This window comes from Choloepus didactylus, chromosome 1 (genome assembly GCF_015220235.1).
Source record: "Choloepus didactylus isolate mChoDid1 chromosome 1, mChoDid1.pri, whole genome shotgun sequence".
NCBI lineage: Eukaryota > Metazoa > Chordata > Mammalia > Pilosa > Megalonychidae > Choloepus > Choloepus didactylus.
In genome coordinates, this window is record NC_051307.1 from 180,226,750 (window position 1) to 180,253,203 (window position 26,454).

The following is a 26,454-nucleotide window of genomic DNA, read 5'->3' on the forward strand; positions in this document are numbered from 1 at the left end:
TCAGTGAGAACAGGATCAAATAATTTGAGGTCATATTTAATCTGCTACAAAAATATAGACATATCTTAAATGCCTTCTGAGCTCAGTGATGAGCCTCTGTAATACTGCTCTTTCCCAAATATACCACATCCACCACCAACAGCAGATCGATAAAATCTCTCTCATAAACTCTCAAAACATTACATCAACCCTGTCTTAAGACAAGTATTATGAATTACAGCTATGTTGCATTCTTGCCTTATTGCCACCATTCATCCTAAGGCCGAACACTGTCCCTTGACACTCTATATAAACCTTGCAACCCTTAGCAAAGTCTTGGTATTTCATAGATGTGCAAAAACATGCTAACTGTGTTAATACATTCAAATAGGTTGTCTAAAATTAAATGACTAATAAGAGGGGATGGGAGATGGGATGTTTTGCATGTTCTTTTTTACTTTAATTTTTATTCATATTTTTTGGAGTATTGAAAATGTTAACAAATTGATTGTGTTGATGAATGCACAACTATATGATGGTACTATAAACGACTGATTGTACACTTTGGATGATTGTATGGTATGTGAATATATCTCAATAAAATTGAATTTTAAAAAAATGTTTTCTGTCTACAGAATTCTATAGGTTATAGCTAGCAACACTGGTCCTTTTTTGAACTGCTGGTTTGGAAAATATGGGAGAGTAGGCCAGTGACCTTGTCATTGATTTTGACAATATCAAAATTTAAATATATTTTTATCACAAAATACCAGGAACAAAGTCCAAAAAGAAGTGAAATATTTGGAGAAAATATTTGCAACATATATAAACTGAATATGGATTAGTATACAAATAATACAAGGAACTCCTGCAAATCAATAAGAAAAAGATAAATCACATGATAGAAAAATTGACAAAGGATATAAACAAACCATTCACAGAAATAAAAATATAAATGAATAAAAAAAGATGCTAAACCTCACTAGTAATCAGGGATTTACATATTACAATAAAAAATAATTCTTGACCCCCAGATTGATAAAAAATTTAAAAACTTGACAGCAACGACTATCAGGGAAAAGGTGAAGAAATGGGAACTGCTGGTGGGACTGAAGTAGGGACCAATAGTTTGGAGGCAATTCAGCAGTATTTACTGAAACAAAAAACACACATACCCTCTACGACCCAGTTATTCCATTTCTTGCTAACTGCCCTTGTTCATGTGCAAAAGGAAGCACTTTGCTATTGTCCAAATTATTTTCAAAGTCACATATTCTAGTATACTTTTTACTAGCAGTTAAATAGAATGCCTGTTTTTTTTAGTCATAACCTACAAATTTTTGTAGTTAGGCATCATTTTGAAAGTGTTAATATGATCAACATGTTTTGTACAATTATTATATATAAGGAAATTGTTAAAAGTTACAAGGGTTATAAAGCATTGTTCATAAGTGTGGAAAAGAAAACACAGAAACAAACCTAAATGACCATCAGTAAGGAGGGAATTAAACAAAGTGTACCCAAAGTGTACTATAGTCTCAGGTAAAAGAATGGGGTAGATTTCTGTGTATTAACATGAATTTGTCTCCAAGACAAGTTGTTGAGTTAAAGAGAACATGGTTGAACATTATATACAGTGTGACACTATTTATATTAAACAAGTACACACTAAAGACAATGCAATAAATTATGATTTTGTAAATAATAACAACTAAATGCAAAGAAGAAGGTCTGGAAGGACACTAACAAAGGCGCTAACAGTGGTGACATGGGGAGATGTTACGTGTAGGGGCTGAAATTCAAAGGAGGGATGAAAGAGAGACTTTAGCCCCATCTGCAATATTTTCATCTTTATCAAGACAATTTGTGGAAAGTAAAAATAATTTTTGTATTAATGGTAAAATTTTTTGTTTCAAAATTTGTAAAGAAGTAGATTATTAGTGACAAGGAAAAAAATCCACTTTATATTTTTTTTATGCAGACTGAAAATGTTATTTTACTGATGAAAAATTTAATCATGGAAATCAGTAGCTTTAATTCATGCATTTTGAATGTTTACAATTAATTCTTCTTAGGAAATAACTATGCTAGACAAACGTGAACATTTTATTCACTGTTTCTTTCTGTTGCATGCTGTTGAACGTGTGTTAAAACTTAAGAAACTATAGTATTTATTAACTTAACTACTAGTCCTTTGAAAAACTTTCTTTTTTCTTTTTTTTTTTTTAATTTTTATTGGGATTGTTCACATACCATACAATTATCCAAAGATTCAAAGTGTACAATCAGTCGCCCCTGGTACCTCATACAGTTGTGCATCCATCACCACACTTAATTTTTGTTCAATTTTTAGAATCTTTTCATTACTCTAGACAAGAAATAAAGCAAAAGACGAAAAAAGAAAAAAGGAAAAAAAAAGAAAAGAAAAGGAAACTCGAATCTTCCCATATCCCTAACCAACCCCCTCAATTGTTGACTCATAGTACTGGTATAGTACATTTGTTACCGTTTATGAAAGAATGCTGAAATACTATTACCTGTAGTATATAGTTTGCAATAGGTATATATTTTTCCCTGTATGCCCCTCTATTACTAACTTCTAATTGTATTCTCATACATTTGTTCTGGTTCATGGAAGAGATTTCTAATATTTGTACAGTTAATCATGGACATTGCCCACCATAGGATTCAGTTTTATACATTCCCATCTTTTGACCTCCAACTTTCCTTCTGGTGACATATATGACTCTGAGCTTCCCCTTTCCACCTCATTCATGCACCATTCAGCACTGTTAGTCATTCTCACATCTTGCTGCCGACTCCTCTGTTCATTTCCAAACATTTAAGTTCATCCTAGTTGAACATTCTGCTCATGCTAAGCAACCGCTCCCCATTCTTTAGCGTCATCCTATATCTTGGTACCTTATATTTCATGTCTATGAGTTTACATATTATAATTAGTTCCTATCAGTGAGACCCTGCAATATCTGTCCTTATCTGTCTGGCTTGTTTCACTCAGTATATTGCCCTCGAGGTTTCTTCATCAACCCATTTTTTTTTTAGATGGTTTTGTTCACATGTCATACATTCCATTCTAAGTAAACAATCAATGGGTCTCTGTATGGTCACATATTTATGTGTTCACCACCTTCACCACTATCTATATAGGGGCATCTACATTTCTTCCACAAGGCAGGAGGGAGAGTCAAAGAAGGTAGAGAGGCAAAAGAAAGAGGAAAACAAAAATGACAGCTAGGAAGCAGCAAAAGGAAAAATAACCTTAAATCAAAGTAGACTAAAGAGTCAGACAACACCACCAATGTCAAGTGTCTAACACGCCTCCCCTATCCCCCTGTCTTATCTGCATTTACCTTGGTATATTGCCTTTGTTAAAGGAAGCATAATACAATGATTCTGTTAGTTACAGTCTCTAGTTTACGTGGATTGCATCCCTCCCCCAATGCCTCCCCATTTTTAGCACCTTGCAAGGTTGACATTTGCTTGTTCTCCCTCATAAAAGAACATATTTGTACATTTTATCACAATTGTTGAACACTCTAGATTTCATCGAGTTACACAGTCCCAGTCTTTATCTTTCCTCCTTTCTTCTGGTATCTCACATTCTCCCAACCTTCCTCTCTCAATTGTATCTATAGTTATCTTTGTTCAGTGTACTTACATTGCTGTGCTACCATCTCCCAAAATTGTGTTCCAAACCACGCATTCCTGTCTTCTCCTATCACTCTGTAGTGCTCCCTTTAGTATTTTCTGTAGGGCAGGTGTCTTGTTCACAAAGTCTCTCATTGTCTGTTTGTTGGAAAATATTTTGAGCTCTCCCCCATATTTGAAGGACAGCTTTGCTGGATATAGGATTCTTGGTTGGCGGTTTTACTCTTTCAGTATCTTAAATATATCACACCACTTCCTTTTTGCCTCCATGGTTTCTGTTGAGAGATCCACACATAGTCTTATTAAGCTTCCTTTGTATGTGATGGATTGCTTTTGTCTTGCTGCTTTCAGGATTCTCTCTTTGTCTTTGACATTAGATAATCTGATTATTAAGTGCCTGGGCATAGGCCTATTCAGATCTATTCTGCTTCGAGTTTGCTGCGCCTCTTGGATCTGTAATTTTATGTCTTTCATAAGAGATGGGAAATTTTCATTGATTATTTCCTTTATTAGTGCTTCTGCCCCTTTTCCCTTCTCTTCTCCTTCTGGGACACCAGTGATTGGTACATTCTTGTACTTTGTTTAATCCTTAATTTCCCAGAGACGTTGCTCATGTTTTTTCATTCTTTTCTCCATCTGCTCCTTTGCATGTAGGCTTTCAGGTGTTTTGTTCTCAAGTTCTTGAGTGTTTTCTTCTGCCTCTTGAGATCTGCTGTTGTATGTTTGCACTGCGTCTTTCGTCTCTTGTGTTGTGCCTTTCGTTTTCATAGATTCTGCTAGTTGTTTTTTTGAACTTTTGATTTCTGCCTTATGTATCCCCAATGTTTTCTTTATAGCCTTTACCTCTTTTGCCAAATCTTCTCTAAATGTTTTGAATTGATTTAGCATTAGTTGTTTAAACTCCTGTATCTTAGTTGAAGTGTACGTTTGTTCCTTTGACTGGGCCATAACTTCGTTTTTCTTAGTGTAGGTTGTAGTTTTCTCTTGTCTAGGCATCTGACCTCCTAGGCCACCCCAATTAGGTTTTCCCAGAGAAGAAAAGTCTCAGGTCACAGGAGGAGGAAATATTCAGTATCTGGTTTCCCTGACGGTTTTTCTTAGAGGATTGATACACCCTGTGCTTTTCTGCCTGGCAGGTGCACCTGCCAGCCTGTCACTGGCTGGTGTAAGAGGGGTGTGGTCTGTGGCTCTCCTCCCCCAGGTTCCGGTCTGGTTCTGGTAAGGCAGGCAGTAGAGCTGGGCCCCTCCCTTTCCTCTTGGGAAGCTATGCCCCCTCCAGAGATGTCAACAGCATATCAATAAGTTCTTTGTTTCTCTGACTCTTCTGGTCAAGGTGCTGTGATTTTAAAATGGCTGAGGCTTTCTTTACTGCAAAGCACTGTGGGCTGAAAATGGCTGAGGCTTTCTCCACAGAGAGAGAAGGGGACAGAAGGCTCCCAGATTCACCCATCAGCCAGAGATAGCACCCAATCCTCTGGGCTCCCCATCCTGAGACAGATATGTCCCCTGACTCTCCCAAAGTCAGCTGTCACCAAAAGCCTCCGTCTGCTTGTTGGGAATTTGCTGTCTGTATTGAGCAGTTAACATTAAAACCCCAGTTGGAGCTGGGCTGAGGTACAGTAGCTTGTTCAGAGAGTGCTGCTCTCCAGCACTGCGAGGCTTCCGTGAGGGAGGGGATCTCGGCTCTCGGCTTTCAGCTCTCAGCACAGGTCTGCAGTTTTTACTTACAGATTTTATGCTGCAATCTCGGGCATTCCTCCCAAATCAGGTTGGTGGATGATGAGAGGACAGTCACATTTGTCTCCCCACAGTTCTTCCAGGTTATTTACTAGTTTTTTCTCATTTATGAATTGTTCCAGGGGGAACTAACAGTCTTCCACTCATCTCTATGCTGCCATCTTACCTCCTCCCTCTCCCACGTATTTTTAAGTGAATAAAACAAGTTTAGGACAGGACAGCATGTAGAGTCTAACTTCGTTTGGGTAAAGAGAGAAAAGACTGCTACATAGATACATGTTCTACTTAAGTGAGAAATGCATGGAAGGATATGCAAACTATTAATGGTGGTTAATTTGCAGGGGAAAGGAGTTAAGGTGAGTGACAGAGAGGGCAGGGGAAGAGTTTTACATTTTTAAAAATAAATGTAATAAATCACTTTTTGTAACAAGCATATTCTACTCACAATTTTAAAATTCTAAGTAAAAAAATTAATTCAGGATGGCCTACACAACTAGCTATGAAACATCCTGAATTTCACACCTAAACTGTGTAGTATTTCCAGGTCTCACTTCTGCTTACTAGATGGAAGCATTTGTATCTGAAGGATTGACTTGAAGGTCATGTATTTACTCAATAGACAACAGTCTCCTTGGTTCCCATGTGCACTGATTGGCCTCCTTCATTAGGAATGAAGGAAATATGAAAATGCAGTTATTCTTCTGTAAGGGTTAGGGAAAATGCCCTCAAAGGGTCACATTCCATTTCATTTTCATTAGTGGTTTGTAACTCTTCAATCAAAGAGTTAAGAGCTGAGTAATCTGAACCAACTCATAGTCAAGGATTTGATCCAGACCAAATTATAAAGCAAATTGCACAGCCACTTTTCTTATTAACATAGGCACAAAGGGATTAACTATATGAATTGACATTCTTACTGTCCCACCCCTTCGTGCCCCAAAAAAAAGAAAAGAAAAATTTTTTTACAAAATGCTGTCTGTTTTGATGGTATCAAACATGGTAGGAAGAGCCTCTTCCTTTAGTTGTTTCCTGTTTGTCAGTTTTGTATCTAGGTGTCAGGTTTAAATTTGGAACATGCAATATGCAGTGAATTCATCTCAAGCAAAAGAAGAAAAAGAAACAAACCTCAGCTCACCCATTTGAAAAACAAATTATAGCTTAATATGTAAAGTAATGTTTCTTTTGCTACTTATTAAAAGCTATTGTACTATAAATGGAATAATTTGCATAATGCCTTGCCAATGAGTTCCATAAATAAATATGGCTATAATTGTGTAGGAATTGTTAGAATAATTTGAAGCTTGATTTTGGGAAATGCTGACATCAAAAAATTAGAAAGTAAAAGTGATGATGAAAAGTGATATATTCCAAATTAGGATAAGTCAAAAGTGAAGCATCACAAGCAAAAACAACGCAAAAACCTCCAAAGAGAATGATAAGAAATGGAAGAACATTCTAGCAGAAAACAAGAAATGCAAAAGCACTGTTCAAATCATATGATTGGCATAGGAAGTCCCTGATACCAAAATGCAGTTCCTTCTTAACAAATATACAGAGAAAAAAGAAGAGAGGGAAGCCCTATTAGACCTTCCCAGTGACTGACCCTGGATAGAGCAAAACACTGAGAGAATTATATCTATGCACCTGCCTAAACCTGCCTAACAGTGCACCTGCCTAAACAGTGGGGAAGATAGCTATGTATGGATTTTCCAGTAGTGTCAATTTATTTATTTTTAATTGTGGTAAAATTAACACAGCAAAATACATTAATCTTAAGTGTATAACACAATTAATTTTTACATATGTATATGCCTATTTAATCATTACCCAAATCAAGATATAAAACATTTCCATCATTTCAGGAGATTTTCTGATGACCCTCTCCAGTCAATTTCTCTCCCCATAGAGGTAGCCCCTACCACAATCCTTATCATCATAGCTTAATTTGCATGTTCTTGAATGTAATTTAAGAGGAATTATATGGAATAATATTAGTGGAATCACAATATTAATTATTATACCCTTTGGGTATGGCTTCTTTTATTGTCAAATGCCATTTGCATTTTTTTCCATTTGGGAATCACTATAAATGTAGCTATTATGAAGATTCTTTAAAAATCTTTTCATGGATATATGTTTTCATTTCTCTTGGGTATATGCTGGGGAGTAGAATTGCCGAGTCATAGGTTGGGTATATGCTTAATTCCATTAGAAACTGACAGCTTTCCAAATTTAGGACTTTGTGATATGTGTTTTTGTATTAGCCTCATTCCTGACCCTACTTTCTGCCCTTGTACTTGATTTTTTAATTTTTCTCACCTTCCAATTAATTTACCTTACTGTTTATCATGAATGATTATATATTTAATTTTTGAGGTGGGAAAGATGACCAACAGCTCAGTAATAGATCACTAATCCATATGTTATGGTGTCCTGGTTATCTATGGCTACATAACAAACCCTCTCAACATTTGGTAGCTTAAAACAAAAGCAATAATTTGTTTTGCTCACAAATCTCCAATTACCACAGGGTTCAATGGGGATAGATACTCTCTATTCTATGCAACACCAGCTGTGGTGTCTCAGTCGAGGCTGGAGTGTTCACTTCTGAGATGGCTGATTCACATGTGCTGATTATCAGAATGGAGCTCTACGAAGCTGTCAGCCAAAGATCTTGACTTCTTTCTATGTGGGCTTCTCCACAGTGTGGCTTGGGCTTCCTCACATCATGGAAGATGGTTTCTAGGAATAAGTATTCCAAGAGAGAGGAAGTGGGAATTCAAATTTCTTAAGGCCTGGACCCAAAACTGAGAAAGGATCATTTCTACTGCATTCTATTGATCAAAGTAGTTATAGAGCCTTACCAGATTAAAGGGAAGGGGTTATGAATATCTACCTCTCAAAAGGAGGAGTGTCAAGCAATTTTCAGTCATATTTAATCCACATTGTATACCCTCTGGCAAAAAATTACTTAAATTCCTCCTCCATGCAAAATATGCTTACTATGTGAGCATATTCCTCATCCTTTTATGGCATCAGGCTGAGGGTCAAGGTATTGAATATTGCCATTTAAATAAGGTCTAGCTTCATATCCTCAGTTGAGGTTCTTTGCTGAGTACATCTCATCTTGATTGCAGGGCCTGTGAATGAAAGAGAACAGTTTTCTTAGGCTACAGTGCTGAGGCAGATATTGGATGACCATTATAGACACAATGTGTCTCTACTGCCACATTCTGATAGCTATGAGTGAGTCCCAGAATCTGGGAAGAAATCAGGAGGTGTGGTTCATTGGGAGACCATCTTTGGAGACTTGATAGCATACATGGTGCAAAAGTAGTACATCACTTGTACACTAATGAGCATTGCAATGTCACTGATCCTTATCCAACCACTTGGTGCTTTTCCAATATCTCAAAAACCCAAGAATTCATAAATCCTTTTCAGATTAAGATATTAGTAGTAATAAATAAACAAATAAGCATGTTCTGATTTTTGATATAAGATAAGATAGTGGCACTATTGATAGAAGTCTTCTCTCTGTTGTGGAATCTTGGGAAAATTATTTAACTATTTTGTACTTCATTTCCCCATCTATAAAATGGGAATAATAATACCAATACAATAAAATTTTTGTAATAATTAAACTTAGATTATAAAATGCTTATTTGAGTGTCTGGCACATAGTAAATATTAACTATAATAATATAAATATTTATTATTAGTCCCCATTTCTATAGGAATCCTATTGCAAAGGAATTATTTGTAACACATAATAAATAAACATGCAGACAGACACAGAGAAAGCACTGTGATCTATTGACCCAAATGATTTTATTTTATGGTTGAACCTCAGATATTTGAATATGGCATTTGTAACTGGTGAGCAGTTACTGTGAGGATATTTCATAGATGGATATAAATCATTGGTCGGTTGCCTCTATGGATGATTATATCTACAGTCAACAAAGGAGTTTGCCTTCAGCAATGACAGGAGACTTTTGATCCAATCAGCTGGAGGCCTTAAAAGGAGAACTGAGAATTTCAGTGTCAGAAAGAATTTCTAACTCTACTTCAGCCAGCCACTTCTCATGGGGAATTCAACATCATCTTTATCAGAGTTTCTAATTTGCAGCCTGCCCTACAGAATTCGGACTTGACAATCCCCACATTTGTATGAGCCAATTCCTGTCAGTTCTGTTTCTCTGGAGTCCCCTAATTAATACAATTTATTCAAATCCTAAATCCTAATCCCTAGTCCTGTGGATATGAACTCACTTGCAAATGGGATCTTCTAGTCCTAACTCTGTGGGTATGGACTCATTTGTAAATAGGGTCTTGTCAGTGATGCTGCTATGGCTGAGCTTTCTTGGGAGATGTTTGGTTAACTTGGGCCTACCAGGCAGGTCAGAATAGGCCTGAGAACTAAATTATCCTAAATCCAAGTGGGGCCATGATGATAAACGATAGCCATCCTTATTCATTGAATGCAGGGTGCACTAGTACGGACTTGGGAATTCAGATTGGGGAAGGATGACTAAATATGAATTGGCCAGCCCGTTTGCAATGTTGCAAAATAGAATCTTAACCAGCAGGCAGATTAGAAACATTGGAATGTTGTTCTTTTTTGTCCAACTGCTTGATTTTTATCTCATTCTCCTACTATCAAAAATCTTAATGGGTTGGCATTTACTTGCCTTGTACAATACCCAAATCAAGAGAAAAACAACAATTTTGGCTATGTTCTTATTATAATGGGAGGCACTAAAAGGCAAGCTTGCTGAATGTCCACACGGACACAATGAATCAGAAATGAATTTCACTTTGCCGAGGAGAATGCTTACACCTACAAATCTCATTCACAGAAAAAAAAGGAAAGCCTATGAAATGGAAGAAACAGTTTCTGGATGAAAAAGTAAGTAAATTTTAGTTCATTTTTAGTATTTGGTATACATCATAGAGAAGACTATTAAGATATTAACACCAATTGCATCACTTTAATGTAGGACAAAGCTAATATTGATGAAGGACTTAGGAATTGTCACCTTTCGTGATGGATTAAATTTTGAGCATACCTTTACTTTAAAAATGAATGTGGTTTCAGATCAACCTCTACCTCTTAATCCAGTTTTTTCATATCCTGCATATCAAGGCTAACAATTCACTGGGATAGAAAAATCACATCCCCCAAAACTTAGTAGTTTTCTAGAGCTGCCTTAACAAAGTACTCAATCTGGGTGGCTTAAAACAACAGAAATTTGTTCTCTCACAGTTGTGGAGGCCAGAAATCTGAAATCAAGGTGTCAGCGGGGTTGGTTCTTTCTGGAATATCTGAAGGGGAAACAGTCCAATGACTTTCTCCTGGCTTCTGGCAGTTGCTGGCAGTCCTTGGCATTCCTTGGTTTCTGGATGCATCACGTTAATCTCTGCCTCCATCTTTACATCACTTTCCTCTCTGTGTGTCTGTGTGTCCTTTTCTGTCCCTTACAAGGATAATCTCATTGGATTCAGGATCCACCCTGATCCAGATCTCATCTCAATCCTTACTTTAATTACATCTGCAAACCCTCTACTTCCAAATAAGGTCATGTTCTGAGGTTCTGGATACTCATAAATTTGGAGGGACACTATTCCACCAAAATTCTAGATGGTGAGTCAGATTACAAATTAACAGATTTCATTGCTAGGGTAAGGGAGTAGCAGCAAAATTGGAAGCTAGCTCAAGAGCTTATTATTATTTTGAGTTGTTAGAATGCCCAGAAGGCTCATTGTATTTAATTAACCTTTCAGAGAACAAGTCTGAAATTTCCGGCATTGTACAATTGAAGTTTCAACAACTTTTCAAGTCCGATACAGGATTTCGGCACCATTTTCTAATTCCATGAAAGACTGACTCCTTGTAATTTGCCTTCACTTCATTCACTCATTTACCACTGAAGATATGTACCAATCCACTCATGAAACAAATCTTGTTATACAGGGAGATCAATTGTTTTATGAAATAAAAGTGTAAATGCAGTTAACATTTTGAAAATGTATCAATTGAAACTACTCCTTGAACTCATTTGACCAAGTTTTTTTTTTTTTTTCCATTTTTTGAAATCACACCTGTGTTAAGACATGCACTCTCTTCCTCTATCTGGTAAGCACAAGGTGTGGGAACTTGTGCAATAGATAATTAATCTCTATTGCTATCTATAGTTTCATAGTTAACACTGTCTTAGCAGAAGTGTGAAAACACATTCACACCTTTGAAAATGGATGATTAACTAATCAAATGACAATATGAATGTTAGACAGAATTACAGAAATGACTGCAAGGCAGAGCTATTTATGAGTATAACATTCTATTTAATTTTTAAGGGTGGATTGTGCAGGGTAATCTGTGTTCCTAAAACAACTAAGCAGAGTCTCAACTTTTTAATTGCATGACTCCTCAAAAAAGCATGAAGAAAATTTCAGATTCTGCCTTAATGAAGCAATTTTTAATCCAAGAGATTAAAGAGGAGAAGATCAAGACCACAGGCAGGGAGAAGCCAGAAAGGCAAATCACATTTAAACAAATAGTCAGTTACTTTTTTTCCCTCTGGACTTTGTCGTTTCCAATTAAATTGCAGAGTAATCTGAATAGATAGTTGACTATTCAATCTGTCACAGCAAGTTCTCTTCTGATAGTCAATGTATAAAAATCCAAACTGGGGGATAGGCACCTATTTTCAGTATTTTGTTAAATTTTTAAGTTTTCCTGTGCTTTCTCTTTAATAAATAATTGGGAAAAGGTAGTGATACCATTGGAGGAATGAAGTTCTAATGACAGAGGTTTAAAATCAGTATTCGATGTACGTTGTACTAAAAAAGTCGTTAGAACAAAAATATTTATCCATGTTTATACTACAAAAACCGAAGTACATTTGTGGCACATATAATTTATTGCTTTATAGTGTAGTATCTTACGGACATCTTAACTTCCCTTATTACACCTGATATCTGGCTACATATCTGACTCATTCCTTCCCCCCTAATTAGCACAGTGATTTATACTAAGTTGGCACTGATAATTGTCTATTCAAGAAATGCTAAATAGTAAATGATGAAGCAAAATTGCTATAAAGTTGCATTTCCATGGAAAAACTTGATTATTTAAAGTAGAAAAAAGCATGATTTTTCAAATCATAAATTAGCCCACACATTAAGTTGTTACAAGGAAAATTAAAATTCTATAAATTAGCAATACTTACCAGCTGTCAACTGTTCAACCTTCTGGTTACTGCTGCCCCATTTTGAATGCATGTATGGGTGTAGGTACATCCCTGTACCTTTTCTCCCACTCCAAGCTGGCTTCTGCCCCAATTCAACACTGAAACCACACTGGTCACAGTCTTTACCAACTTTCTTTATCTTGACTTCTATCTCTCTTCTTGGGAGATTTCATTCACTCCCATGGATTCAACTACTATGTATGTATTTTTATGCATGCAAGTTGAAACACCTAGCCCAAATCTTTCTTCTCATCTTCAGTCCTGTAAACATGCATAAACATATGTATACACACACATACACACATACACACACAGGCACCACTTCTGTCCGCCAAGTCCAGTGTTTCTCTATGTTTCCCTCTCTCAGTGACTGGGGGGCCATCTATTCAGTTACCGAAGGAGAAACCTGGGTGTCACCCTTCACTCTTGCCACTCCCACACCCCCAAAGTTAATCTCTCACCATATCCTATTGGCTCTATCTCTCCAGTACTTTTCAGATTCTTCCACTTCTATACATCCCCACTGCTCTCCCCAGTCTGAGCAACCATTGTCTCACTTCCTGTATTGCAACATCTTACTAGCTGTTCTTTTTGCCTCCAGTCTTTCTCCTTCTGGTCTTTCTCACACTGTATTCAGTGACCCTGCTAACATAGTGGTCTTTAAACTTTTTGCTTACAAATTCCCTATAGAAATTTTTCAAAATATATGTATCCTCATATTCATTTTTAAGTTGACATTAAATTATTTTACTCTGTTTAATTACAAATGATGGAATATCCAGTATAATGTAAAAACTGACACAGAAAAATTAGAAGTCATGTTCTCTTTTGAATGCATCCAATGGGATCTAAATATACATGAACAAACTCTTCCCTAACAGTTGATAATTTTACAATTTTTTTTCTTGAACTTGTATTCCCACTATGCTTTCCCCACAGAATTTTATCATAGCAGAATACTTTTTAGCCTTTTATTGATTATTCTATCACACTGCAGAAAAAGCATAGACATAAACTGAAATTTTTGTTTATTTCCCATGGACATATTGCCCTAAGTATTAAATAATTTCTTCCAACTGGAATATAACTTATGAAAACAATATAAATATATTGCATATTTAGAAAAATAACTATTAAACATAAAAAGTAAAATTTTATAAGAAAAGAATCTCAATGAGAGGGATGTCATTTTTTTCTATCCGCTTATATGTCTGGGGACAAACATTATTTTTCAATGAGACAGCATTCAGCATAAATTCTGTACCCATGTTTTGTTCTGCTAGATATTATTTTTGAGAAGTTTTGTTTCCATAAATAAGTAAATGGGCCAGGAAGGAATTTTATTATAGCAATGACAGTCAATTCATTAAACTCTTTCCCAGTAATATGCCAAAAATCACATGACATGTTTTTTAAAATCATTTTACAATGATCAGCTGAGAACTCTATTAGATCCTCCTTCTGTCTTTTGGAAAGTAAACAATTAGATACCTCTAACTTGTGAAAGGATATTTTACTAGTCATTAGTTGTTTTTTTTACTTTCTCAGTGTCTAAAATGTGTACCAAAATATCTTTAGGAACATTTATCAAAGAACTTGATTAGATCCTCCTTCTGTCTTTTGGCAAGTAAACAATTTGATATCCTTTAACTTGTGGATGGATCTTTCATTAGGCATTAGTGTTTTTTACTTGCTCAGTGTCTAAAAAGTGTACCAAAATATCTCTAGGAAAATTTATCAAATGACAATTAATTTTACTTTTTATTCTTTCATTTAGTGGCACTTTTATTTCTGGCTGTTAAAATTAGTCAAAAACAGGCTTAAATACATATACATATATTTACAAACACACATGTAAATATTTCATGTTAGAATATTTCCTATTATCAATGAAAAACAAAAAAAGACCTATATATTTGTGCCAAAGTTCAGTTTTTTAGGTCATATCAAGATGCTCTAAAAATCATGACAGGGAAAAAAAAATGGGCACTGGAGAATTATTATATATAGATAGATAGTAATGTGATTGCATGGTGAAAACAAAGAATTAGAGCAACATATGCACACTTGAAACAGTGGAATTAATCTTAATAAACTGCTGCTAGTTTTAAATTCAGGGCATTAGATTAATCTGCTTTGTGGAAGTTAATAGCTAATAGAAGAGAAAACTTTTCCATGTATTAATGGTTGCTATTCTGTGCATTATTTAGAGTAGAATCCACAACCTATTTCTTTTAAGTTATTCTCACTGTTCTAAATACTTGGTAGGAATGAACAGATGTCTAAAGACATTCTCAAGTGACAGAGTATAGGAGACTTGGTTTAAATAAAAAGCTATGTGGAGGAACCTAAGACGGTGGCTAGGTGAGACAGGGCAAAAAAAATCTCCATGAAAAATACTAGATAAAAACCAGAAGGTGACCCAGAATACCGATTTCAGCAATGCGCCAGCTGGACAAGGTCTGCTAGAACCACAGGGGCTGTACACTTGGTGAAACCGGGAGTCTGCATTCTGAAACGAGTGAGTAAGCCAGCTGAAAGACCCGCAGCCACACTGCGGTGTGGGGAAGCTGGGGGTTGGCATTGGAGACAGACTGGTTCTTTTAAAAAAAAAAAAGTGAAAAACCCAGGAGCTGCTGCAGTTGTGACAGTGGGAACTGCGCAGTGAAGCATGGCAAGAGCGGGCTGAGCCAGCTTCTCAGTGTCTGGCATGGAGGATAGCCTGCTGCAGATTCCCTCAGGGCCAGGGGAGCGGAGGGGAGAGCTGGAAGGAGAAAGAAACCCCACTGCTTACAGCTGGCTCCCCGGCAGGCTAGAGACACTCCTGCCAGGGGCCATGCCCACAGCCCAGAGCCACACCAGTTGTCCCGGAACTGGGAAGGAGAAACTGTGTGTGGGGGGGGGGGTGTTGAGACGCCCCGTTCAGCCGTCTTTGCATCAGGCTGAGAGCGCCCCTGCACGGACTGGCAGCCCGGGGCTTCCCTTGAGGTACAGCATGCACTTGTGACATAGCACAGCCTTCCCTCAGCAGAGGTCCTGGAAGATCACAGCTGAGAAAGGGGGCCCACTCAGAAAACCCAGGGACGCTACATCAATGCCAGTGGTTTGTGGGTCAGTAACAGAGAGGGACTGGGGCAGAACTGAAATGAAGGCTTAGACTCTTGGCAACAGCCTTGAATCACTGGGAACACCTGGGAGGTTTGAATATTAAAGCTGCCCTGCCTCCCTAACCACCCAGATACATGCCCCACATTCAGGGCAGACAGCACCAACAACACACCCAAACTAAGTTCACCAACTGAACCCCACAATAATCATTTCCCCACATACCACAGGGACAAAGTTGAGGAGAACTGACTTGAGGGGTATAGGTGACTCGCAGACACCATCTGCTGCTTAGTTAGAGAAAGTGTACGCCACCGACTTGTATTTCTGAAAAATTAGATTGGTATTTTTTTTTTACAACTTGAAAGAACCCTATCAAGCAAAGCAAATGCCAAGAGGCCAAAAACAACAGAAAATCTTAATGCATATGATAAAACCAGATGATATGGAGAACCCAATCCCAAAGACCCAAATCAAAATATCAGAAGAGATACAGTACCTGGCACAATTAATCAAAGGACTACAATCAAGGAATGAGAACATGGCAAAGGATATAAAGGGCATGAAGAAGAGCATGGCACAGGATATAAAGGACAAGAAAAAGACCTTAGAAGAGCATAAAGAAGCAATTGCAAGAGTAAATAAAAAATAGAAGATCTTATGGAAATAAAAGAAACTGTTGACCAAATTAAAAAGATTCTGGAAACTCACAGTACAAGACTAGAGGGAGCTGAACAATGACTCAGTGTCCTCAAGGACCACAGAACAGAAAATGAAAGAACAAAAGAAAGAATGGGGAAAAAAATTGAAAAAATAGAAATGGACCTCAGGGATATGATAGATAAAATAAAACATCCAAACTTAAGACTCATTGGTGTCCCAGAAGGGGAAGAGAAGGGTAAAGGTCTAGAAAGAGTATTCAAAGAAATTGTTGGGGAAAACTTCCCAAACCTTCTACACAATATAAGTACACAAAGCATAAATGCCCAGCGAACTCCAAATAGAATAAATCCAAATAAATCCACTCTAAGACATATTCTGATCAGACTGTTAAATACTGAAGAGAAGGAGCAAGTTCTGAAAGCAGCAAGAGAAAAGCAATTCACCACATACAAAGGAAACAACATAAGGCTAAGTTGTGACTACTCAGCGGCCACCACGGAGGCGAGAAGGCAGTGGCATGACATATTTAAAATTCTGAGAGAGAAAAATTTCCAGCCAAGAATACTTTATCCAGCAAAACTCTCCTTCAAATTTGAGGGAGAGCTTAAATTTTTCACAGACGAACAAATGCTGAGAGACTTTGCCAATAAAAGACCTGCCCTACTTCAGATACTAAAGGGAGCCCTACCAACAGAGAAACAAAGAAAGGAGAAAGAGATATAGAGAATTTTAACAGACATATATAGAACCTTACATCCCAAATTACCAGGACACTCATTTTTCTCTAGTGATCACAGTTCTTTCTCCAGAATGGACCATATGCTGGGACATAAAACAAGCCTCAATAAATTAAAAAAAAAAATCAGATATACTCAAAACACATTCTCTGACCACAATGGAATAAAAATAGAAGTCAATAAATTTTTGAATTGTAACTCCACTATTTACTTCCTACATGATATAAAATACACAAATTCTAATGACAAATCAGTGGTTTTCAACTCAATGTAAAATATGCAAATTTTGACAAGCACTATATAAAGGTGGGGGAATGGAGGAGTATAGGAACATAGTTTATGGGTCCTATTGAAGTTAAGTTGGTATCAAAGAAAACCAAGATTGTTATGGATTTAAGAGGTTAATGTTAAGCCTCACAGTAAACACAAAGAAATTATCAGAGAATATGACCATAGAGATGAAAAGTAGAGTATAGGTTAAGAGAAATGGTGGAAGGGGCAATGGGGAGTTAAGAAATGAGTGTAGGGTTGCTGTTTGAGGTGAAGGGAAATTTCTAGTAATGGATGGTGGGAGAGAGATAGCATTACAACATTCTAAATATGATTAATCCTGCTAATGGAATGCTAGGGAGGGGGTAGAATGGGACGATTTAGGCTGTATATATGTTTCCACAATTGAGAAAAAAAAAAAAAGGCAGTCTAAATAGATGACGATTGAATGCCAAGGATGACCCTGGATGGGATCTGAGGACGGAGGACAGGAGGCTCAAAGGGACACAGTTGAGACCTAAGGGGGGAAAAAAACAAAAAGGAAATATAGAATGTAAGCTTTGTATCAATGTTGAATCTCTTATACTTCTTAGCTGTGTTTAATGGGATTGCATAAAAGAATGTTCTTGTTCATGGGAATTGTATGTGTGAATTATAGTGTTTGTTCAAGGATGTGACCAGCTAGCTCTCATATGTTCAGAAGACAGAGCAATAGATGATGGATGATAGATAGGGAGGGAGGGAGGGAGGGAAAGGGATGGAGGGAGGGAGGGAAAGAAATAGCAGTGTGACAGCATGTTAAAGTTGGTGGATTGGAGTATCAGGGGAGGGGGTCAGGGTATGCTGGAGTTCTGTGTATGGGGTTTGTATTATTTTTGCAACTGTTCCTATAACTTTGAATTTATTTCAAAATTAAAAAAAAAAGCTATGTATTTATAATATTCAATAATCTCTTGGAAAAAGTAATGAAAATTTCTCCACAATCTGAATAAAAATATAAAACACAAGTTATCTTTGTTATATGTTCCTTTTACTGAAGCTATAAAACCTGTTGAAACTAAATCGAGTATTTTCTACTTCTTACCCTTGTAAGCCTGGCAAATTACACAGCTGAAAAGTAATAAATGAGAGAACTCACCAAGCTTTTTTTCAGTATTCGGGAGAATGAAAATGTCCAGAGGAGATATGCTGTGTTGTCTGTTCTTATTTCCTAACATGCTTTTTTACAATCTTGAATGTTCCAATTCTAAAACAGATAGATAAAGCAGGAAACGTTACTTTGAGTTGTTGCTTGTAAGAAATAAGTTACCATTTCTTAAATGTTTTCGACCAAAATTCTCTTTCTTTGCTCTCACCAAACTCTCCTCAGGAGGATTGCATTCTTTGATAGTAATTCAGGGATGAAAATTGTTAAGAAAAAATTATCATTACTCCTGCATCCTCAATCTACAACATATCTGAATTTGAAATATCCTAATATCCATTTCTGATATCACACTCTGCCCTTAATATAAATATTCTTAAAGTAAGGAAAGATCTCAAGTCCTACATGTGCATTTATGGTATCTTGATAAGAGGAGTCTTTACCTCTTCAATTCAATATTTTGAATTGTCCATTTATTTGATGCCCTGGGACAACTCTCCAGAGCAAAATTCAGAATGTGTGAGAATTTTTACAAATCTTTTGTAAAGATGGAGAAGAACAATTTTGATAGGGTAAGGAAAAGGAAAGCCACATGATGCTTTGACCACCTAAAATTGATTATTTCAACTGTTCATGCCTGTGATTTCTTGGGTCCCAAGGGGCGAGCCTACCTCGGTTTGAAGTCTTTTGTTCTAAAACATCATCTCATGTCACTTCACTGCTTAATTGTTAAGTGGTCCTCATTTGCTCTCAGTTCAAGGCCAGTCCCACTGATGTTACTGACAAGACCCTGAGTCATCTTCTGCCTTTGTGTGCAATCTCCTTTCTTAGCTTTGCACTTAAACATCATCCAGACGGACTTCTTTAGGTTTTGCAAACCTTCAAGGTTTTCTTTTCTTCGGAGTCTTTGTACATGTTTTCCTCAGCCTAGAACACTTTTCTATCTTCTCTTCTGTTTTCTTAGCTGGTTTACTCCTACTGATCTACATTTTATGTGGCGGTTCCTCTGGGAAGCCTTTCTGTACTTCCCGCCTCCACCTCCACCCCAACCGGGACTGGATTAGGGAACCCTCCTACATGCAGTGTACTGTTATTGCTACCTACCATACTGTCCCCATCCACTTATAGACCCTATTATAATAATTAAAAAGCTTGCTTGTAGACATGAGCACCTTAGCCATGTTTTATTCACCACTGTGTATGCAATGTCAATGCCTAGCATATCCTAGATATTCAATAGTGGGCATAGTTTTTCATCAGACATGCCAGAATGTACATATTCAAATAAATCTCGGTCTTCAAAGCAATTACTTAAGCAAACTAGCAGTATATTCCACTGCTCAAACAGTTAGCAACCACCCAATAGGAAGCATTACACAAACCAGTTTTAATGATCCCAGAAACACTTGTCAAGAACTCTGATCTCAGGTTCAACTTTGCCATGGATTCATTTTCCATTGGGCAAGTCATCTAGGGTCTACCTGTCCCTCTACTTCAAAATCCTTCTTCCCAGTGTTTTATTGTAATTAATGCAGACAGTAGCCAAACTCATCTATGGGCCATGAACAAAGATTGAGATGCCTCTTGTAAACTGGGATACTTAGTGGGCAACTGAGTTTTCCATGTGTAAATTGACCAGGTATCAGTTCTCTTTGCTTTTCTTTGTTGTTGTTATTTGAATTTGATCCCTTCATTATCAAGGGAAAGTAAGTTGATAAAACTTCATCAGTTCTTTGTCTATTATTTAGTAATTCTGGTAAAAAGTTTAGTGTTGAAGAGAAAGTGGGCAATAAAATGAAATTGAAGTCCTTAGATTACTTTGGATTTCATGAAAATTAGGCTTCATTCTTCCCAATTAAAGTAGTAAACTATTAATGTCATATCTATGAGAGTTTCTATGGAAACATTACCTTGGAATCCTGATGATCTTATCAATATGTCATATTGGTGTGTTTCTGTGTTTTTTTAAATCCCTACATGTTCCATAAATGATGAAAATCAGCTTTTAAAACATGTAAATGAGGTAATTCAAAATTGAAATGTACATAAGCCTGTAAAAAAGAAGGAAAATAAGAGACACACCAGGGACCTTGGCTGAGTTAACTAACAAAGTTTAGCAACTAAAATTCTACAAGTTGCCTGGTCACCAAGATACGACAGGAAATTCATTCTATAACTCAGTTCTGAGCTTAAGAAAAGCACACCTACAAACTTGTTCTTTCCTAGACATACTATTCTTCTATCCCCATCAAGTCATAGGTTAAATTTAACACTGATATTCCAAAAATGTCAACATAGTTTATATCTTCTATAGTCATTGCCACAGTATAAATTTACGGAATTTTAGGTGATCTGGAAGTTTGGGTTACAGGACCTATTTTATCTTGTTGTTCCCTTAGACACTAACAAAGAAATGAATGCAAGAATTTTATTTTCTTCTTAATCGACAGGTTAACATCATGGTAGTCAATTATTAATAGTTATGAGTGTGCAAAACATTCATCAGTAGAATGAGCTAAGGTAAAAAATAAAAACCTTTTTTTAAAGGGATCTGCAACAAATATGGCTTTTGACCTTTATCATCTATTTAATGTGAGTGGTGGGTACAGGAGTATCTATACGTTTTTATGTAAAATATTTCATAGTAAAAAATACATTCAGATTTTGAATTGTCTAAACTAGTGGAAATTGCAAAAAAAAATTGAGGAATTTATTTTCTTTTATGGTCTTTGTATAAATGAAGAAAAAACTTGGGAAATTTGCTAATTGTCAATATTAATATTATACAAGGAATGACACAAAATGTTTATTAGATACACCTTCTCAAATCAATAGTGTTTCTTTATTACTGTAGAATCAAGTTGAGTCTCTAAACAAGGGGTGTGTAAATCATGGGACAAAAAATATATTTTGTCCTGGACAAAAAATAAAGCACCTCAGAAACATTTTAGGGCTTTGTTTCACTCTTCCTCTAAAGAATCACTTCTTTCTGAAATTCTCTGTAAAAGAATGAATTGGGGCTCCAGAGGATAGTGATAAGTGGGAAAGAGTGAGTGAGTTTATAAAATCAGACACAACTGGCCTGGGAGTTTGGAGATTAACCTGTGGAAAATCAAGAGTCACTGAAGATTTTTCAGTAAGTGGTATGATAAAGAGATGAGGGTTAAGAGGTATAATTAGGCTGAGGTTCTTAGAATGAATTGAATAGAAGAAAGTCTGAAAGCTTGATAGAGCTGGGAGACTACAAAAGTAGTCCCGGTATGAATGGGATAAGGGTCTGCAGGGAGATGGTGACTATGAGGAAGGAAAGATATATGGAATTACAGAAGGTAATTGAATTTGGGGAATGAAATGCAAAACTTAGGTTCAAAGATGATTCAGTTCTCTTGTATGGGTTGAATGGTAAGAATATTGACAGAAATAAGGATACCAGACAGTTTCCAATGTAAAAGTTTGAGGTGTCAATTGACATCAAAATTTAAGTATTCTATAGGGAGCTCAAGGTACAAACCTGAAATCTGAAGGAAATTAGAACTAGAGAAATACCTGGTGACCCCTCCAAATACGATGCAATAAGTCCTCTGAGAATGGATAAGTTCTCTGAGAGAAAGACCACGAAGTCCAGAGCTCTCAAGATCAAACGTAATGGAACAGTCAAGGACTTAGCAATAGAAGAGGGCTAGTCAGAGAGATGGGGGGAAAAAGCAGAGTTAGTGGGAGAAGTAAGTAAGTATAGTTTAAATCTGATCAGAGAGAAAAACCTCCAAAAGGAAATATGGGAGTGGGGGGAATAAAGGGGGGTGGTGGGCAACAGTGTTGCATGCCAAAGAGAGACTGAAAATGAGTCCTGAGAAAAGGTCTTCAATTTCAGAATGTGTTCATGGAAACAACAATTTGAATAATTTCCTATATCTCTCATCTCTTGACAACAAATCTCCTGTTAGTGAGTGTGACTCTCTTTTGCACAGTAGAAAGCACACATTCCCCAAGGAATGGAGCTTCTCTGGCCCCTTCCAATATCCTTTCTAGGAACACCACTAGAGTGTGACCAGGCACTTAAGTGTGCTGCCATTCCTCTTGGAACTGCTCCAAAGAGCAATTCACTTTACTTGAACAGTAAATATGATCATTTATGACCACTTCTCATTTCCTAAGAGTAAGTCCATGGGTTCCTAAGATACTTTGGGATTCACATATTACAAAAGTACTGCTACAGAGCATCTAACATTGATTGACCACCAACTGTGTGCCATATACTGGCTAACATTTTCATAATTATTTCCTTATCTGACAACAGTGCTGCAAATTGGGCATTATTGGATGTCATTTTTACTCATTTTTGGGTAAAATCTCAAAATTTTTATTTCCCCATGGCTTTTAAAACTGAAAAGTTGGCCCATACTTGGACCCAGAAGTCAAAGAATCAGAATTAGAAAAGCATTTCAACACTAAGAATAATATTTCTTGGGCCACAGTCACCTGTTCTTCTGGGTTGCTACCAGTAATTATTTGAAATTACAAATTACTGGGAATTTCATCTAGCAGAGACGGGGTTGAGCTCCTTATATGAATGAGAAATACCATGATCTCTGAGAATAAGGAATATTTTTCTGAATCAGTTCATTTGGTCCAAGTGCAATTAAAACTTCTAATTTTAAACTTGAATAGTGGTTTAGCTATTATCTCCTGCATCTAGTTCATCAGAAGTTGGCAGTTTCTTCTTTTATGTATTTAACCTGCTTAGCTTATGGGGGGAACTATGCTACTAAGTAAAAATAATCTACAAATTGTAGACAGTGTATTTCACCCTAAAAGTAAATAGGGCATGTAATTTTTCAAGGTGAATAATTTCTATAATTGGAATACTATATTATTTATTATAATTAATGAAGGGTTGGGTTATTCAGCCCTTCTGAAAATCCAGTTTATGCTGCCCTCTCAATGGTAAGCTGAAGAGGCCGTCATTAACAATATTTCACAGGTGGGTTGCGATTGAACGTTTTTTATTTCTTTCTTGTTCTGCACAAACTTTTTCACCCTTTTATGACTTCAGAGAGTAATAATAAATACTTTGAAGCAGAAGTAAAGTATAGGATGTCATATCCTTTGTTCCATGCAAGCCTCAAGTTTTAAAATGAATGAAAGATTGAATGAATGGTTTAAGTATGAAAGGAAGCCAATGAAAAAGTGTTGATGGGTGGGCACTAGGGAAAAGAGACGGCAGATAGGGAGGCTCAAGCAGAGACATCCCTCCAGATTGTAGTAATGGCACCTGGATGGCTAGATATTTGGGTCGTTAGTCTAATGGCTGTTTCAAAGTTCAGGAATCGGTGAGCAAAAGTAGAACAAGCAAAGTGGCTGGGCTATTCGGGTAGGAAGTGAAGACCGGGGAGGTGGAAAAGCTAGTCTGAACCTCAAGAAGCAAATGTATAAAACAGAGCAAAGGCTGGAGGGAATAGGCAAGAGCATGCTCAGCAAAGCCTGGGATGGAGTTCAGCTACATAAAAGCTAATGGTGGGGCGGCAGGGGGTGCACATCGCGGGAGAATCTTAGCGAGCGTCTCTCCTTTTGGGGCTTATGCGGCCCTGTGTGACTGGAAGGGGAAATGGAGCAAGAAGCCGAGCCTGAAGGGCAGCCCTAAGCCCTCTGACAGAGGTTCCCACGCTTTTGGCGCCCGGAGCTTCCTCCTCCAGACAGAGTGCGGTCGAGTGCCCCAATGACCGAGCCGCGCGAGTGGAAAGGCTGCTGAGGCCCAGCGCTACGGGCTTCCGCTTGCCCCAAGAATGGAACAGGGGAGCCTTGAGAGACCCCGGCTCTAGGTGCGAAAAGCCCCGCATGGCAAATGTGCAACACCAACATGTCTTGTCTACTGATGGTGCTGTAAGCACCTCATAGATTCCTGCATCGGAACAAGAGGGTTAGACCAAAGCCGTTGCTTTTGAAGTTGTTGAAGTCTGTTGGTGCACAAAAAAGACACAATGAAAGAGCTAGGAACTAAGAGACAAAGGGAAACGCTGCAGGAGTTCTTCATTATTTTATACTATGGACCTATTTGGCTGACTGGTTATATTTTATCTTGGCCAGTATATTATGGCTAAACGATTATATGATGAGCAAACAACATATTGTATATTGTTCAAATGATCTTCTAGGGGATTTGTTTGAAGTGCCAAGCTTCTCTGTGAAAGAGCACAGGAAAATGTATACAATGATCTACAGAAACTTGGTAGTGGTCAATCAGCAGGAGCCATCAGATTCAGGCACATCTGTGAGTGAAAACAGCTGTCACCTTGAAGATGACAGTGACCAAATGGACCCTGTGCAAGAGCTGCAGGAAGAGAAACCTTCATCCTCAAATTTGATTTCCAGACCAACTACCTCATCTAGAAGGAGATCAATTAGTGAGACAGAAGAAAATTCAGATGAATTAGCTGGTAAACGACAAAGAAAGCATCACAAATCTCACAGCATTTCCCCTTCATTTGATGAAAGCCTTGCTCTGTGTGTAATAAGGGAGATATGCCGTGAAAGAAGCAGTAGCAGTGAATTGACAGAGACGCCATCAAATCTGGATCTTGATGCTAGTATAAGTGAACATTCTGGTGACTGGTGGGATCAGGATTTAGTTTCAGATCAATTCAGTGTAGAATTTGAAGTTGAATCTCTAGATTCAGAAGATTATAGCCTTAGTGAAGAAGGACAGGAACTCTCAGATGAAGATGAAGAGGTATATCGAGTTACTGTATATCAGGCAGGGGAGAGTGATACAGATTCATTTGAAGAAGATCCTGAAATTTCCTTAGCTGACAAGTGATGAATAGTCAAGTGAATAATCAAGTGAATCCTCCCCTTCCACCGCAGTGCAACAGATGCTGGGCCCTTTGTGAGAATTGGCTTCCTGAAGACAAGGAAAGGATAAAGGGGAAATATCTGAGAGAGCCAAACTAGAAAACTCAACACATGTGCAAGAGGGCTTTGCTGTTCCTGATTGCAAAAAAAAAAAATGACCGTGAGTGACTCTAAAGATTCATGTGTTGAGGAAAATGATGGTAAAATCATGGAAGCCTCCCAATCCCAAGAAAGTGACTGTTCTCAGCCATCAACTGATAGTAGCATCATTTATAGCAGTCAAGAAGATGTCAGAGAGTTTGAGAGGGAAGAGACACAAGATAAAGAAGAAAGTGTGCCAACATTCTTTTTTACTTCAATTGCTCTGTTTCACTCTAATTTTTATTATTATTTGTGTGTGTGTGGTAATGAAAATGTCAAAAATAAATTTTAGTGATGAATGCACAACTATATGATGGCACTGTAAACAATTGAATGCACGCTTTGTTTTGTATAACTGCATGGTATGTGACTATGTCTCAATAAAATGAATAAATGAAAAAAAAAGAAGAAAGTGTGGAATCTAGTTTTCCCTTTAATGCCATTGAACCTTGTGTGATTTGCCAAGGTCAACCTAAAAATGGTTGCATCATCCATGGCATAACAGGACATCTTATGGCATGTTTAACATGTGCAAGGAAGCTAAAAAAAATGAAATAAGCCCTGTCCAGTATTTTGGCAACCAATTCAAATGATTGCGCTTATTTTCCCAAGATGACATGTCTATAAAAGTAGAATGACATATTTCTAACTACATAACCCTAAACATTTAGACAGTTATTTTGACAACATGAAATTTATTTTTGTTTTTTTACATATATTAAAGTGAGAAAGTTCATGTAGATTTCTCGGTCCATGTGGATTTCTTTCCTTTATTGTGATTTACCTACTTGGAGAAGAGGTGGGGGTTAGTGAATATTCACTTCCTTTTAGGAAAATTTCACTTCTGTTTATATTTTATATTTGGGTTTTAATGTAATTTGAACTGGATATATAGCTCATCCTT

At 37.1% G+C, this 26,454-nt stretch overlaps 1 long non-coding RNA gene and 1 pseudogene across 1 annotated transcript; one reads left to right on the forward strand and one right to left on the reverse strand.

The window, feature by feature from the left end:
• Nucleotides 1–6,700: 6,700 nt before the first annotated feature.
• On the reverse strand, nucleotides 6,701–13,094 carry LOC119541910. The gene is made up of 3 exons (XR_005218379.1): nucleotides 12,621–13,094; nucleotides 8,389–8,525; nucleotides 6,701–8,127 (listed from the first exon to the last, which is right to left on the reverse strand). It is a non-coding gene; the product is annotated as an uncharacterized LOC119541910 (long non-coding RNA).
• An 11,308-nt stretch (nucleotides 13,095–24,402) lies between these two features.
• Nucleotides 24,403–26,166, forward strand: LOC119526483 (annotated as a pseudogene).
• Nucleotides 26,167–26,454: the final 288 nt, after the last annotated feature.